This window comes from Mirounga angustirostris, unplaced genomic scaffold, assembly GCF_029215605.1.
Source record: "Mirounga angustirostris isolate CCGP_5_RB_7025 unplaced genomic scaffold, mMirAng1.0.hap1 SCAF_15, whole genome shotgun sequence".
Taxonomy (NCBI): Eukaryota; Metazoa; Chordata; class Mammalia; order Carnivora; family Phocidae; genus Mirounga; species Mirounga angustirostris.
In genome coordinates this window covers 24,254,567-24,272,894 of record NW_026991723.1, presented here as the reverse complement: position 1 = coordinate 24,272,894, position 18,328 = coordinate 24,254,567, and the positions used below count along the sequence as shown (strand labels likewise).

Sequence of the window (18,328 nt, the reverse complement as noted above, 5' to 3'; positions counted from 1 at the left end):
GAAATCCGCAGCGTCCAGAGTTGGTTCCCAGACAAGAGTTTAGGAGCGCTCCCCATATCTCATCGCACCTTCTCCCAAGGCCCCCTGGCTGCACCCCGGAGCTACGAGTGACCGATTGCCAAACTGGCGTCCTTCATATGTAGTAGTTCTTGTATTTGTTGTTTTCCTACAACACAGAAGACAAAACATGTTGGGCATTTATATTGCTGGACTTATGTATTCATTGATGCCTACCTACTACGTACTAGGCATTTTACAGAGTTCGTTCATTTAATTTTTGCAACAGCCCTGGGAGGTGGATTTTCTTCTCTGATTGATGGAGAAACTTAGACCCAGAAATTTAGACCTTTAAGACATTAAGGAACTTGACTGGTTAATGAAAGAGCAGGGATTTGATGCCATATGTTGTTGAACTGAAAAACTTGCTTTTTATACAATGGAATAAAATAAAATTATACAATAAATTCTCTACTCTCTGGCTCAGACAGAAATGATACCAAGTTACTAAGTTAATTCTCAGGGGGAAAGGGAATGCCCGCAGGGGCAGAGCACGGAGAGAAAGATGCTCAGGTTTTATTCAAGAGTAATCTGCATCTGTCCTCGCCTTCCTGTCATGGTATGTCTTGAACTGCTATTTTCACTTCTTCCTCAGGCACTCCAAAATGTTAATGCTATAAAATGTATTTCTGCTCTTGGTTTGGATTATGATTGAAAGCCTATGGAGCTCTGGCTGTCATTATTAAGAACTGAAAGGTATCATTTTGGCTGGCAGCTTGCATATCTTAGTCATAAGACTCAGAAAAGCAAATAGCCCTAGAGGGTGAGTGGTCTTGCACACCCATTCACAGCTTGAACCCGCTGGCCTGGGAGTCCCACTTCCTCCTCTGCCCAGCTCCTCCCTCCAGTTGAGAGAGTAAGGCATGGAGAGTGACTCACTGCAAGTATGAGGCGGATGGTGTAGAGAAAGTGGGTGTGATACCCATCTTTTCTATTATTTACAAATGAGTTAAAATACAACGTCTCTACCAGGGAAGTAGAAAAATGTAAGCATCGCTATAAACTATACTCTTGGAATTATCTTTTATCTCTAACTTGGTTTGGGTCCAGCTAATTATAAAAGGTAACAATTTTAAGAGTCAGGAAAGGTGAACCCACACCATGGTTTACACCCACACCCACACACAGATCTACTTTTCACAGTTGTCAAGTCTCAGCAACAAATATTTGACACTTAACCTTGAAATGATTAGGATGGTCTTCTTAGTATCAGTATAGAAACCAGGATTTAATGTTACTGGTGATACTGTTATTATCATGATGCCTTTCCAAACTCTTCAAAGTTTATTAAATTTAATGGGCACCAGTGTCACCTGGTAGACTTGTGTTTTAAGTCACACCCCCTTGTGATTGGAGATTAACAAGTACAATATTTGCCTTCCTGTGCTTGTTCAAGTGGAAAAGAACTAAACTGAGTTGCTTCATCTGATTGTTACCATGGCAGCCGGTAACTGTTTTTGGTAAATTCGATTGCTTCTATTCCACTTCCTCATACAGCTGTTCACCTTCCCTTCCTCTCATCCAAATGTGGTAAAAAATCTTTTGTCATCGATAAGGCCGTTGGCATTATTTCAGTCAAATTAGTTCTATAGACGTTATTGAGTGCTTATTTTGTGCCAGATGCTGTTGTAGGTCCTCCCCTAGGTCCCTGGGGACAAAGAGAAGGCTGAGATGTAGTTCATGCCCTCAGGAAGTTTATAGTGTGGGTGAACCATTTCTCAAAAATTTCATCAAAGAACATTTAAAGGCAAGAGGGTTATTTGCAAGAAATTCCATATAGAGTGGACATAGCCCAACAGACTACTGCAACCAGGAGCTGTCTTTGGTCATATATTTGTTCCTTTTACTCCATGATATATCGGGGCTTATTTTAATATAAAACATTATACTTTTCCTCCAGTGGGAAAATTGTTTCTCTAGGAAAGTGTGCCATTTCATCTGGTGGCTTTGTTACTCATTTGACACACCATCTTAACCCTGGTGGCTTCTTGTCCCATGCTTATGTAGGGGGTTTTCATGTTCAGGTTGAGAAGATCAGGTATCAGATATAAGAATGTTTGGCTCCTGATCCCAGGGTCCTGGGATCGAGACCTGCACCAGGCTCCCTGCTCTGTGGAAAGCCTTCTTATCCCCCCCCCCCCAACCCCCCTGCTTGTGTTCCCTCTTTTTTTTTTTTTTTTAAAGATTTTATTTATTTATTTGAGAGAGAGAGACTGAGAGAGAGAGAGCATGAGAGGGGGGAGGGTCGGGAGGGTCAGAGGGAGAAGCAGACTCCCTGCCGAGCAGGGAGCCCGATGCGGGACTCGATCCCGGGACTCCAGGATCATGACCTGAGCCGAAGGCAGTTGCTTAACCAACTGAGCCACCCAGGCGCCCATGCTTGTGTTCCCTCTTTCACTGTGTCTCTCTCTGTCAAATAAATAAATAAAATCTTAAAAAAAAAAAAAAAGAATGTTTGGCTTCTATAAGGCAAAATGTGGTGGTGTTGACAGAATTTCCATTTGTAAGACCATTCAAGCTCCTGGTATAAAAATATTAAGCAAGTTTGGGTTAAACCCCCAGTCACCAATATTGTGATCTTAGAGAAGAAATAAGGTTGCACCGTGAAAGGATGAAAATGGTCTCTGGGATGTGTGTCAGCTCACTCTCAAGTTGGTTTTTTCTTGGAAGATTGAAAGACTCCTTCTCCTAAAGGGGAATGTCCCCAGTAGTCAAGTGACCTGTTAGCCTGTGCTGGGCAGGTGAAAATCATCTACAGGGTCAGGATGGCCATCACCACTTCCCAGTGAACTGGAATTAGGTCAGCCAACAGGTGAAACCAGAATGGGCAAGGTGATGTGGTTCTAGAAGAGAATTCAGGAAGGAAGATTGTACAGGGCCAAGAACACTCCATGAAATAGGGAGAAAATGTTGGGTGAGAGATAGAGAACAGACTTGTAATAACGTAGTCGGGCCAATTTCTTGTGCCAGGGGTGTTATGAGAGAGAGTTTTGTACCTAGTAGGTACTTAATAAACGTGCTCAGTAAATGTTTGCAAAATGAACAGAATAAACTGGTGTTCTTTCATTCCTTGATTCATATACTGAGAATGCAGTTGATGTCATGTGCATTTTCTTTTTGTTTTGTTGATACTCTCTCTTTCTCTCTCTTTTTTTAATGTTCTGGTGTGAGCTGGTCATGGTGTTCCAAGATTGACAAGGAGAGGGAAACAGGGTGTATGTGTGTGTGTGTGTGTGTGTGAACATTTGACCAGGGGTAGTGGGATGGCAGAACTCTCTCCTCTAGATGGACCTGAAGCTTTTCAGTTTTCTCAGCTCCATTTGTTGCAATTTTAAGTGTTATTTGTGAATTGATTTCACTTTGATAAATCAACTTAGAACCGCATGTTTTCACAGACAGAAACGTGAGGATCCAGCTGATACCAGCACCGCAGTGGATTTGTGCGTGGGTATGGGTACTGCCACAGTGGCCAGATCAGGGACCGAGCCAGGGTGGTGCTTGTAATGTAATAGGCCTTAGTGTGATTGGTGACCTGCCAGGCAGGGCTAGGCTGCCATTGTTGTTCAGACACCGAAATCCATCCCGTGTGGTCAGCTGTTTCTCATAGTTTCTGATCTTCCTACATACACACTGTTGAAGGGGAGGCTTTTATTTTGATCATTTAGAAACCATAAGTTTAATTGAGAAGAACCCAAACTACCGACTTGTGAGCTGTATATGGTTTGTCAAAAACAGAGTTCTTTAGCATATCCGTATAACTGTAGCGATGATTAGGAAAATCAAGAGAAAGAGATCAATGGCTGAACACCAATCCTACTTAAGGAGGACATTTTTAAAACATGTACCTACAAGTAGGCAGAAGGATAGTTTCCACACTGGTCAGGGTTTGTTTTACATTTCCCCTTCTTGGGTTCCACGTTAGCCCTTTCCAGTCTGATCGCCTTCTTTCCTAATAACGTGGTTGCTTCACGCACCCCCTTCTCTTCCATAATGTGCTTCATAAGATGGGAGGGCAGAGAGTAGATGGAGGCAAAGAAACATAAACTCAGAGAGAGGGCTGGAGACAGGGAGCAGGAGAGGGGGACAGGTGAGGGGAAGGGAAAGACAGAGATCAACAGACAGATGGACAGATAGGATAGTGCCTCAGTTTCCCCTCTCTTTCCACCGAACGAGTTCATGGCCATGAGCCACCTTGAGATGGGAGAGGCAAATCAGCTCTTGCTCTATTTGATTTTAGCTCTTCAAAATCCTCAGAATGTGATCATCTTGGTGCTTTGGATGGTGTTTGTAGTATTTGAAGATACGTTTTTCACTCACGTGGTCAGGAATATTATCTGGTGTTCATCCAAGGAGATGAAGACTTATTCCAGCCTTGAGGCGTGACAGTGGGTTGGACCCCAGTCCTGGAAGAGATTAAGGGTGTTTTTGCCATTTTTGATTAAGGGTGGTATTTACTTCTGGCCCTGGCTTTGGGATCTATCAGTGTTCTGACCACAGTCTTTGCAGAATTCTCTGCTTTTTCTGGGTTCAGAAGTGGAGTCTTTATAGATATTTATTTTCTAAGTGTTGTTGGTCTGTTGCTTTTCCTTTTTTCCTCTTTAGTATACTCTCTATTGTAATTCTGTGTGTTATTACCCTGCTGCTAAATGGGAGAAACCTGTCTGTTGAGAAAACCACAGCTCTGCCTTGAATCTTGTGAGCCTTGCTCCTGGGCTTTGTAGGAGTCTGCATGGCTTGGCTTTTATGGGCTCTCCTTGCTGGTGGTCCCTCCTGGTTTTGATCTTTGAATTTTATCTCAAGGTAATGATTTCATTTTGGCCTCCCGGCCCCAGAAACATGTTCTGGCCATCCTGTCCTTGGAGGATATCTGTCTGGCCAGATGGTTAGAGGCCCTGTGCAGACTGTGAAATCTCACTGATTGTTCAGTGCTTTGTTCTCAGGTTTTGATGAGAGATTATTTATCCTGCGCTTATGGTGTGGACACAAAGAAAAAGGCTTAAAATGGGGTGTCCTTGGTACCCTCCAGGTACAATAGACTGTTCTTTTAGCTTGTCTTTTAACCTGAAGTTTTGATTGACTCCTCTCCGAAATCACTGTTCAAATTCATGGTCATACTATTCCTGTCACTTTGAGCATGGAGAAATTTTTGCCTGTTTCTTCATTTCTGCCTGGGTTACATCATCTTACTTCATTTGAAAAATGGAAGTAGCTGCATCGCACTGATCTGCCTTGAATGGAGGTTTGGAGGCTGACAGCAGAAATGAGTCCCTGTAGGTGATGAGAAAGAGATTCAAATGCCTGGGTTTTTTCCTCCTAAAATGGTGTATACAGTATACATTCTTGCTTCATGGGTAACTTGCTTACGTAGCTCCCCATTGCAGTATGTAGTTGGAAGCAAGAAATGGGAAGAGATTCCTCATCATGAGTATTTAGGCTCCTTCTATCTGATGCTATTAGTCTTATATCAGGTTGTAAAATGGAAAGCAAACACTATTTTCCACAGGGAAGTTGTCATGGGGGAATATATGTATGACACATGATTTCCTTAGAATTAGTTCCTCAAAAAAGAATTCCATTGCTTTAACTTGTAAATATTTGGGATTTCCCAAATTATAATTGCTTTTGTCAGAGCAGTTATAAAAGCAGAATAGTGAATTTTAACCCTTAAGGACTTTGTATGTCTTATAAAAAGATCTACAGATGCAGTAGCTCAAACATGTTTCTTTTATTCACTCAATGTGCCTGCCAGTGTCCTAGGCACTAGAGAGACTTTGTAGACTTGACCCTGACCTCCAAGGAGCGTACTGTCTCACTTTCTTAAGTATGTAGGAGTTTCTGATACTTGAAGGACCTGGGATTGCAGTATAATCAATGAAAAACTACCTCCTGGTGTATACCCCCAGGCTGTGGACATTTCATGTCAAGAGTGTTTCTCAGATCAGGAGACACAGACCTTTCAGGATCTTTACATGAATACTTGGGAATCTTAGAAGACTGAACATTTTTGTTTTCATTTTGATGAAATATAATACAAACGAATGTGTGCACATTTGGACTCACCTGGATGACTCCTAGCTTACAGATTTGGCCACACCGTTTCAGAGCCTGCCTTTGTGGTTAAGATTGAGGAGCAGCTGCTTCATTCATTGTTACGGGCGATGAGGAAGGCAGAACAGTAGATGGATGATCTGCTCGTGGAGAGTCGCTGACAACGCAGCGTGTTGGGTGGTCTGTGGTCTCAGTAGAAAGTGACGGGAGGGTGGGGCTTTGGTCACATCAGTGTGGCCCCGAAGGGCCACTCGCAAGCTGCACTACCATAGTGAGGTGGGTGATGGCGATTTTGTTTCAGAGTAGATGAATGTTACTAATTCTGATTTCATTGATTCTGCAAATATGTTGGCCTTCTAAATGTTTTGGTGCTATAAGAAGTTTTTCTCTGGTTTATGTTTGTTCATGGTTAAGCAACATGGTATAAACAATATTTACATCAACTCTAACCCAAAGGAGACATTTTAAAGTAAAGTCTGCATGTTAATCAAGCATGAGATAGACTGTTCTAAAAGAATTTGAAATTCTCAAAAACAATACAGGATTGGAAACGTTAGTTTATTTTTCATTGCGTATCAGTCTTGTCTGTGTCACTTGGGGGCATAATTCTGTGAAAGAAGTTCATCGTAAATTGCTACCAGTCTTGTCATTTATCCACAGAAGAAACTCTTCTTGCCTTTTGTATATCTGTCCGTCCTTCCTGCCTCTCTTCTCCTTACCTTCCTTCCTCCCTCCTTCCTTGCTTCTTTCCTTCAAATAATATGTTTCATATCCACATGTCCCCCAGGACTGCACTAGGCACCAGGTGTTTTAAAACAGAACCCTGTCAGAAATCAAAGTTTCTTGGCCAGTTTATCTCTACCCAGGGGTGACAGCATCAGTGAGGATAGAGAGTGGGAAGAATCATGGGTGGATAGTCTGGGTCCAGCTCTTGCCGGTGGTCAGAAATCAAGCAGATGAACTAAATTCAGAGAGTTTCCTCTTGTCTTCGATGCAGAAGTCATGTCCTTCTAGCTCCTGTGGTGGTGCTGTAGTTCCAGGGAGAGACTCTGGGCACCTGTCAGATGACCTCCAGGTTCCCTTCTCTTACCATCGCGTGGGGTGTGACTCACGTAATGGAGGGAGGCTCACAAAGTCAGAGGCTCTGGGGCAGGGTGGTTAACATTGACCTGGTGGAGGAGAGTCTGGGCCCAGTACCAGCCTCCACTTTACCTGGGAGGATGGAGTTACTATCATGCTGGATGATAGGCCCAGTGCTGTCAGTGATGCCAACTTATAAAAAAGGGTGAAAAATTCAGATTTTAAGTGGAAATTGCTGTTTTGCATCCTCTGTGAAGGTCAAAGCATGGAGGTGGGAAAGGTACCATTTCCAGTGTGCATGCCTTGTTTCCTACCTGTGAGTGTGCCCTGGTAAATTCAAGTGTCAGGTATAGTTTCACTTTGAAGATCCATGTTGATGTGAGCATGTGATTGCATGGTACCCTAAATTAGGACTTTAATTGTCCTACTTCTGCTTGCAAGTTGGTACGTAGTATTTTTTGACCCAAAGATAGTCTCTCTTTACTCCTTTTTTTTGCTCTTGGATATTATTGTACTTTTCAGAGTTACCTTGTTCAGGCTCAACAGATGTTGCTGTACAATATTATGTGGCCCTCCTTGGGGAAGGAGGGCTGAGTTCTGAATGCACTGGGATGTCCAAAACCCCTTTGACCCTGATGTCTGTCTTTCTCTTTGTTTGAAGGTGGAATAATTTTTTTTTTAAGATTTTTTATTTATTTGACAGAGAGAGACACAGAGAGAGAGGGAACACAAGCAGGGGGAGGGGGAGAGGGAGAAGCAGGCCTCCCGCAGAGCAGGGAGCCCGACGTGGGGCTCGATCCCAGGACCCTGAGATCACGACCCGAGCCGAAGGCAGACGCCTAACGACTGAGCCACCCAGGCGCCCCTGAAGCTGGAATAATTTTTAAGACATGTCACAGTTTTTAAGCATGTCATAATTTTTAAGACTTGTAACAAAATCTATCTGAATGGAATGACTTCTGATTGTAAATGAAGGAATGTAGTTACAAGAGGTACCACGGTGGTATTTTCTTTCATTGTTGGAATACTTTGTTCTTCAGGCAAAACATTTTTCACGGGGATGAGAAGATGCTCAACATCACTAATCATCAGGGAAGTACAAATCAAAACCCCAATGAGATATCATCTCATACCTGTTGGGATGGCTATTATAAAAAAACCCCAGAAAGTAACACATCCTAGTGAGCATGGAGAAATGGAACCCTGGTGCACTGTTGGTGGGCACATAAAATGGTGCAGCCACTGTGGAAAACAGTATGGAGGTTTCTCAGAAAGTTAGAAGTAGAACTACTCTATGATTCAGTAGTCCCACTTCTGGGTATGTATCCAAGAGAATTGATTGAAATCAGGATCTTGAAGAGATTATCTGTATTCCCATGGTCATTGTAGCATTATTCACCATAGTCAAGAGGTGGAAACAATCTAAGTGCCCATTGGCAGATGACTGGATGAAGAAAAGTATATATATACAATGGAATATCATTCAGCTTTAAAAAATAAGGAATTCCTACAATAGGCAACACCATGGATGAACCTTGAAGAATTACACTAAGCGAAATAAGCTAGTCACAGAAGGACAAATACTGCATGATTCTACTTACATAAAGTATCCTTAGTAGTCAAACTCTTGGAAGGAGAAAATAGAATGGTAGGTGTAGGGGCAAAGGGAGGGGAAAATGGGGAGATGCTGTTTGCTGGGTATAGCGTCTCAGTCGTTCAAGATGAAAAAATCCTGGAGATTTGCTTTACAATAATGTCAGCAATAAGGTCCTGTAAAAATTTTATTAAGAAGATAGAGTTCATGTATATTTCTCACCACAAGAAAAAAACCTATAGAATTAGGAATTTTTTTAGAGAGATGAGAAATTTGAGAAGGTACCAAACCTCTGTGTCTTAGTTTTTGTCTTTTGTTTTGAGTAGTCCCAAATACAAGCTTTGCCCCTTTGATGTACTCTTACCTGTTGTTTCTAGGTGAGCAAGCAGAAACACTTGAGATAATGACACATTCTTTTATTTATTTATTTAAACGATTTTATTTATTTGAGAGAAAGAGCATGAGCAGCGGGGAGGAGCGGCAGGCTGAGGGAGAAGTAGGCCCCCCTTGGAGCGGGGAGCCCGATGTGGGACTCGATCCCAGGATCCTGGGATCATGACCTGAGCTGAAGGCAGACGCTTAACTGGCTGAGCCACCCAGGCACTTCAAGATAATGACACATTTTACGGGCAAACACCGCCCCCCCCACCGACCACCACACACACACACCAAGGGCAACCACTCCCTTCAATTTCAATTTTTTAAAATTTAGTTTGGGGACATATTATGAGATGTTCAGCCAAGAAACCCCATTGTGATTATTTACAATGATAAAATTATGGAGCATGTTCAAGTGGCCATTTGGTTATAGTGATATCTTTGATCAAGAATGTCTTTTAAATGTCTGGATATAAAGCAAAAAAGTGCAAGTGAGTTATTCGGAAACCTGAGTGCAGGGATGAAAGGGTCCCCTGCTGTCAGCGGTAGAGGGGCTCACTGAGGTTGCGGCACCCGCTGGCCGTTGCATCGCTCGATGGGACAGTCACTTCGTAATTGTTGCCTCCGTAGAACAGAGTCACAGTCTGCTCTGGGCTGGGGTGGAAGAATTCCAGAACAGTCACCTGGCATTTGCTTGGAAAATCCATGTTTGAGGACGTTCGTATGTTATGTTTTCTGACAGAAATGCTATAAACCAGTGTTAGTGTGTGTGATGCGAAATATTTTTCTTCTCCTCCTCGGGGATACATGGCATAGCACATACATCTGGCAGGTAGGGTTCGCTTGGGGGTGTTAACGAATGAATTACAGTGCAGGGATTCCTGCTCCAACATGGTGCATGCATTCCAGAAAAACGTAATATTCTGCAAACACACGGGACGTATGGAAAAAGGAAAAAAAGGGATGGGGCCGACCACTCAGTATCGTACACACTTGTAACCAGAACACTCAAAAAAACCCAGTAACAATCCTAATAAGGTACTAGGACAATAAAAAAAAGTCATGTTAGAGTCTTAATAGACACAGAAATATAACAGTCCAGGAATACCTGTAGAGAGTATTAAAAAATGAAAATCTAGGATTTTGTAGGTTATTTTTTTGGAAGATGGATGGAGGAAGCTTGATGGAGGGACGTATATAGGTTGTGGCTGCTGAGTCATAAGGCCAAGGACAAAATGCATAAAGCTCTGAGAGAACCGAGACAAAGCACGTGGATAGTCTGTGCCAAGAGGAAGGCCCCGGGCTCAGTGTCCCATGCTGTATTCGCCTGCAACCTGCTGCGAAGCTTTGGGGGTGGACTTGCCTTTGGTGGCTGTTACTTGGGGGGGGGGGAGGGGGAGGCACAGCATTAATATGCTGGGAAACACAACTTCTACTTTAGCATAGCTCACCTATTGACCTAGGGAATGAGCTAATTAATGCTATAGGAACACAATTGTGGCGGAGCAGTCCTAGTCTTGAGTACAGATTCATGAGGGTCTAGAGCAAGGCACAAAGCCATGCATGACCCTGAGTGAGGCTGGTTTCATGTGGATAGATTTGGAGGCTTTGTACTGGTCTAAAGGGATAATGCATTGCCTTGCTGCTAATAGATATCAGTGAATAAGCTGTCTCCAGGCCAGTAAAAATCTGTAAGTCCGCAAAAGTCTGCAGATCTTTCAGACAGGTTGTTACAATCCTAATGAGCCCTGGCGACAATTAAAATATTATGATCTAGCTAAGCGTTTGGGGCCTTAAAAAGTGACCTACTCCGTCGAACGACACTTAAAGTTCTTACTCAGCAACTGAAAAGTAATTCAGTTCTTACTGAATTCAATTTATTCAACTGAATAAGTTGAATAATTTATTTAACTCTTTTAGGCAGAGCTAGCTTATATATGCTGTGAAGCTGGTACATTTTTGTGTGTGTTTTTAGCCCCAGAGTGCAGTGATTTAAACCACCGTATTATTTAGGGTTCCCTAGAGAAACAGAAACAATAATGTGTGTGTGTGTGTGTGTGTGTGTGTGTGTGTGTGAGAGAGAGAGAGAGAGAGAGAGAGAGAAACTTATTTTAGGGAATTGACTCATTGATTGTGGATGCAGGCGAGTCCCAGCTCTGCAGGGAGGTAGACCAGGAGGCTGGAGACCAGGGAAGGGTGAGTGTGGCAGCTGGAGTGTGAAGGCAGTCTCGTGGCAGAATGCCTTCTTCCTTGGTGGAGGTCAGTTTTTATCATACTGTCTTCAGTTAATGAGATGAGGCGTGCCCACATTATGGAGGGTAATGTGCTTTACTCAGAGTCTACTGATTTAAATGCTAGTCTCATTTACAAAATACCTTCACAGCAGTATGCAGACATATATGACCAAGTACTTGAGTACAGTAGCCTCGCCAAGTCAACACGTAAAATGAACCACAGCCACTAAGAAACTTTTTCGGATATTCTCAGTTTTTGAGATTCCCTGTGTCTTGGGAATCAGTTTTGAAAAGATCAGAGAGCATTTTTTTAAATGCTTCTAGGTTGTAAAATATGTACCAAAAAAACTTTCAGATATTTATTTGAATCTAGAAAGATCCCTGTACATATGTTATGTTCCTCCTGTACCCCTTCCAAATGCCTGAACACTCCAAAACAGCATACCACATTTCTGTGGCGACTTGCTTGCCCTACTTAATGTTCATGGCTCTAAGATACCCCCTGGGAGAAATGGGCTTATTTTTCTTTTCTTTTTTTTTTTTTTTAAAGATTTATTCATTCATTTTATTTTATTTTATTTTTAAAGATTTTATTTATTTATTTGAGAGAGAGAATGAGAGAGAGAGAGAGCATGAGAGGGGGGAGGGTCAGAGGGAGAAGCAGACTCCCTGCCGAGCAGGGAGCCCGATGCGGGACTCGATCCCGGGACTCCAGGATCATGACCTGAGCCGAAGGCAGTCGCTTAACCAACTGAGCCACCCAGGCGCCCCTATTCATTCATTTTAGAGAGAGCGAGAGAGAGTGTGTGCATGAGCGGGAGGAGGGACATAGTGGGTGAGTGGGGAGCCTGACTCGGGGCTCAATCCCAAGACTCTCAGATCATGACCTGAGCTGAAACCAAGAGTCGGACGCTTAACCCACTGAGCCATCCAGGTGCCCCCAAATGGGCTTATTTTTCAAGTTCATCTCTACCCCTCCATCCTTACCCTGCAGTCCCACTCTCTATCACAGTATCTCTAAGTCTGAACTGAGCAGCTGACGAAAGAGGCATTTTGGATTGAAGCAGCCTGCGCCCTGCGGCAAGCCATGCCAACATTCCACACTACTGCCCTTGCTCGAGCAAACCATCCGCGTGCTTGCTCACTTCTCTCTTCCTTCTCCTTCTCCCTTTTTCCCACCTTCCCTCCTGCAAATGCTGTGGGAAAGACATTATGCCAGGAAGCCCAAAGGCTGAAGTTTTAATGAGAAACAGTATGAAATTCCTTAGAGTAGGGACACATTTTTACTCTAGTGTCTCCAACTACTAGTTTTGGTCTCTGAGTTGGTAGTTGCTAACAGGGATGCAATTTGAGAGGCATAGGGAAGCTCAGATGTGTTCCACCGGATAGAGGTCCTAAAATTCAGCCATAAGAAAGCCGATGGTTCCACACTCATATTCCCAGGACAAGGCATTTTTCAGTTCCTAAGAATTCAGCAGACACTGCTTTTAAATCCCATCTTTTCTCAGGCTTTGCTACTCAAGGGCCTCAGACTTCAGCATTGGCAGCACCTGGCAGTGGTTCTAGAACTGTGGACTTCTGAGCCCCACCATAAACCTGTGGAAGGACCTGCATTTTAACAAGGTCCCTGGGTGATTTGTGCGGTATTTAAGTCCGCCAGGGAAATGAGAAATGAGTATGGGATGTGGCCACATTGGGTTGTGAGTTGCTTATAAAAAGAAAAGACCCAGAAAGAGCATGTTGAAGAGGTAGAAGGTGGAAAGGTGAACTTCACGTACTCCAGAATTCTGCCTTGGGTTGCCTCTGGTTGCCTGAAATCTGAATTTTGAAGTGTTTGTGACTGAATTGACCCTGAAGATAAGTAATTGATACTTCACCGGGGATATGGTATATTTTGTGAATGTATTCTTCAAAGGCAGACAGGCATACAGCATAGTGCACAGAGCTTAAGTGCACACACCTTGCTGAATCTTCCCCGATGGAACACCCCCATAATTGGCATCCAGATCAAGAAACAGAACGTTTTACCACATTTGCAGAAGCCCTCAGTGCTCCCTTCTAATCCCTGTTGCCCCCACCCACAGGTTAGTCATTATCCTTTGCCTGCTTTTTTTTTTTTTTAAACTTACATACAGGGGCTCAAACAGTGTATTTACCCTCCTGTCCTCCTCAAACAGTGTATTTACCCCCATGAGCTTGGAGTTGTACATCTGTCATTTGCATTGCTGTAGGGCATACCTCTGTGTGAAGATACGACAATTACTACTAATGGTCATTTGGGAAATTTCTGCTTTGTGGCTGTTACCGCTGTAATGAGCAGTCTGTCACATGTCTTTTGGTAAGCGTATGGATACATACAATGCATTGCTTTGAATAACTTCAAAATAATTTAAGATTTCCTTGCTAACTCACAGTCATCATCGTGAAGCTTTCATTCTGGGCTGTAGTATAGCAATATCCCCAGGATTTGTGGAGATAGTCATTCAGCTTGTCTTTTTGAGTTCCTGTATACGTTTTCTGTTCTTGCTGTCAATCTGGCAGGTTATACTTCATCATTGTCAGTTCTTCCTTCCTTCTTGGTTACCTTCGTCTGCTAAAGATTCAGAAAGCACATGATCACATATATTAGAATGACGTTTTCAAACCCCTGTTTGAATGCTGGTTATTCCTGTACTGAGCAGGGGTGTCTCAGAGGCTGGTTTTCATTCTTTCTTGGCTTTCAACCTTCTTTTGGATTCTTCTTGGTGCCAGATCCCCAAGTTTTAGGTGGCTGGGGCACTGCCGCCATTTTGAATTATCATTATTTTTTGCAGTCTTACTAATTTTTATTCCTATGTTAATTCCTTTCCCCCTCTGTTCATTTTGAAAGTTCCTCAAAGTAGACATGATAGTTCTAAATTATCTTTGTAGAAATTACGCCATTTAGATAAGCACGAACATTTATTTACCTTGTTATGAATACATGTGAGAAGTAGGTGTTTAGCCAAGAGCGGGCGTGGGCTGATGCTTGGATGAACCCATGAGAGTCTGGCAAGGTGTGGGCTTACACCTGTGTCATGGGGCCCCAGCCCAGCAGATGGTCACTGAAATTATTTGGAATGTTCTTTTCTATGAGTCTTGGGGAAATGCTACAAAAACTATTCATGGAGGTAAACAGATACCGTAGCTTTGTGGGTTCTCCTTGTCCATTCAAATGGATTATTATAATAACTCTGTGATAGCTCCTTCTTTAGTACTTGGATTGAAAGCAACTATTCAGCACTTATTTCCATTTTGTCTAGTGGCTTTTGGGTCAGTTGTACCACCCAGAGGGGATGTTACCACACAGATAAGAGCGGAGGGAAGCTCATGCCACAGGGAACCTGAACAGCAAACCAGGAAAGAGTAAAGGTTTGGGATGAAAAATATAAACTGAGATAAACATAAATACACAGCTCACTGAAATTGCTTTTTTTTAATCTGATGAACCGGTGAGTTAAGTTGATGACTCAGTTAAGAGACCAGTTTTTCTTTTCTCAGCTCTCCTGAGGGGTTGAGGTCAGATTCCTTCAGGAGATGGTGTTTGCAAATCTGAAGGGTGTTTGCTCTTCTAGTGGGCTGCAGCTCTGGGAACTCAAAAGTGGATTAGTTTTCAGGACAACTGATCCTGGTATAAGGTGAAAAAGTCAGATTTTAATAGGATTTTTGGCTACCTTCTTTTATTTCAATCACATTCCAGAAAATCACCCTTCGATTGTTGAGAAAATCATATGAAAAGGTAATTAAACTTTCCTGCTAGATGCTGGGAAAGCAATGAAGTGGACAGTTGATAAGCAGTGAAGTGTATCTCAGGCAGCTTCTACCTTGTGGAAAATATGCCCCAGGCACCACTGAATGAGACCAGGGGTCTCTCGGAAGGTCTTAACTGTTGAAATGTCGAATTAATGATGTCAACAACGTTTTAATTTAAAGCGCTCAAGAAAATTTATAAGGAAATCTCTATAGCTAATTTGACTTTAGTTTCGGCTTTTTGATCCATCGCTAAGTAAAACAGAGAGACTGGAAAGCCATTATTGATTTATCTTTATTTGATGGTCAGGCATGAAGGGAGGTAGGTAAAAATCAATGATTCTTTAAAAAAAAGTAGAGTAAAAAATTCTTTGATATGCTTTTTGTGGAGTAACTCGACAAACACTCCTGTATGTACAAATAGTTTTAATTTAAGATGGTTCGAGGATGCCGTAGAAGAAAATTTCCCGTTTAATTACATGATCTTTCAGAGCAAACTCTCGTAACCCTCAAGAGAGGCTTTTAAGAAGGCCAGAGTAAGCTGTGTTCGATCTACGACCGTATCATCCATACTCCAGCGTAAGGTCAAATTTAACTGTCGAAGAAAATGTGACTATAGCTTAGGCACCAAACAGTTATCTTTTTGTGATATCTGTAATAATTTAGCATTAAATGCCAACCAATCAATAATTAGTAGTAGGTTTTTTCAATACCTATTAAATACAAACTTGAGAAATAAGTTTGCTGCAGAGTGAACAGGTAGGTCGCACTTAATCCCAGAATATGCTAATTTTAGGAGAGAAAAATGTGCTCTTTAGTGGTACTCATGATTCTGTAGGATATTAAGAAGTCTTCTGGAGATTTATTTTTATATTTTTTTATTTTATTTTTTATTATTTTTTAAGATTTTTTATTTATTTGACAGAGAGAGAGAGACAGCCAGAGAGGGAACACAGGCAGGGGGAGTGGGAGAGGGAGAAGCAGGCTCCCCGCCGAGCAGGGAGCCCGATGTGGGGCTCGATCCCAGGACCCTGGGATCATGACCTGAGGCGAAGGCAGACGCTTAACGACTGAGCCACCCAGGCGCCCCTGGAGATTTTTTTTAAAAAGACAGGCAAATGCTTATCTTTTATAGAGGCTGGTGGTGGGTAACACAATATTTTAAATCTGTGTTGGTCTATGTAAAATCCTGCGATTTAATTTGTGTTTTGAGGACTCACATGTATATCATAATGTTTAGAAACTTAAATGTACATATTCCTCTGTTATAAATGCATCCTTGTTTATTATTGAGGAAATATATTCAGGATTCACAACATTAGTTCAGCCATTCAGCTGGAGTTCCGATTTCAGCAACCTCGCTGTTGAGAGAAAGTGTATGTTCTTTCCTGTAGAGCTCAGATGTGTTTTCTGGAATGCCCTGCTTTCTCACTGTTCAGAGGGAATTGGCCCTTCTCAGCGTGGCAGTCCGATTTCCCACAGTTAGTCTCGTCCCCGACCCTGTGACCAACAAAGTTCATCTGCTCCCTCCTTAATACAGCCTTCCTTGGCCAGCCTCAGATCCAGCACAGAACTCTACCCTCTCCGCTTCAGCTCCCACTGAGTCCTTCTCCAGGCTCTGGCCTCCTTCATTCATTAATGCAGGATCTGTGTCGGGTCAGATCTCTGGTGCTGCAAGGGAAATGGAGGCTGATAGGGTAACTAGGAAGGTAAGCATCTGCAGAAAACTCAGTCCACAGAGCTTCAGATTAAGTGTGGCAGGAGATTTGAAGGGGAAGATTTCTTCTGGTTGGAACAGTCAGGACAGGCTTCATGGAGGAGGCAGCTTTGGGGAGAGCCTTGACTGATGTGCAGGGTTTGGTTTCTAGACAGGAAATACAGAAGGTTGTGGGGATTTTGATCAGAGACCAATATTGAAATATACTTCACCCAGTAGGGGGTGAAGGTGTTTCCCATGACATATTTGATCTGAACAGTGTCTCCTTTGTTGAAAATTTATGTATTATGTGTTGGGCTCTGTACAAACTGTTGGAGGACAGTGAGCACCTAAGAGTGCTTAGAATATGAGCAGGTTGAAGGAAATGAGATAGGAAGTAGAGTGGTTGTAAAATTGATCCTCCAACCCAGAATTTTCTTGAAAATAAAATGAGAGGAACTAATATACTTAAAATTATGTAACTTTATTGGAATATTATTTTATTGTCTGACAAATTATGCTTTTATTTTACGTGTGGTCCTCTGACATAGTTTTATCAAAAAAGTTTTAAAAATAAAGTTATTTCTAAAATACATACCCATTTTATATACATTAAGGAAAAGAAAATCCTTCTACCAACTATATGAAGATTAAAAAAATTGTATAAGTGGAATAGTTACTTTTGGAAAATATTCTAAGTATTTTAATCAGTTTCTTATCTCTACTTGTAGTACTTTCCTGAAGAATATGTCTTTTTTCATTGTGGTCTTTTATGCTTTTTCCACCCCATAAAATTGCTTGTAACGTTCTTTAGAAGATTACGATTATTAAATTTGAAATTATTGACATCAGCAATTGACTCTTCTCTGTGGGTCATCATGTTTTCAATGGAGAAAACATTCTCTGTCCAAGTGCTGACATACAATCATACAGAAAACTCAGCAATAAGCTTAGAGCAAATTCTGATAAATGGAGGATATTCTCAATTCTATTTAGTTTTGGTATTAAGAAGTGTAGCTATTGACATATGTAAATATTTCCGCCCTTGATGGTCACAAGGTCTATGTTTTCTGCCTCCCTTCAAAGTGCTTTCTTTGACAAACACTTTGACAGGTTTCTTAAGTTTTACAAGACAAGACCTGTCAGATAAGTTTGTCTCCATTTATGACTCTTAGGAATGTTTTCCCATACTAAGATGCTTCAGAATTGTAGGCCTTTTCAATTTCATTTCATTTTGGTACAGAGTATAATTTAATCAAGTAAAAATAGGAGGTTGAGATATTCCAAATCATAATTACAGAATTTTGGGATTGAATTTGTGCAACATTTGAGCTCTCATTTCATCTGTTTAGTTCATCAACGCCTTCCTGTTTTCAAGGCTTATTTTTCAATTAATTCCAATCTGCTAACAGCTTCAAAAGCCGAAGACAGCTTTACGGCTCCCATCGTTGACTAATTTGATAAAAGTTTTCC

General features: G+C 42.0%; 1 protein-coding gene across 1 annotated transcript in view; it reads left to right on the top strand.

Annotated features, from left to right (window-relative positions):
- Positions 1–18,328, top strand: part of RASEF (RAS and EF-hand domain containing) — an 87,318-nt gene that overhangs the window by 801 nt on the left and 68,189 nt on the right. The gene's annotated exons all lie outside the window — the stretch shown is intronic.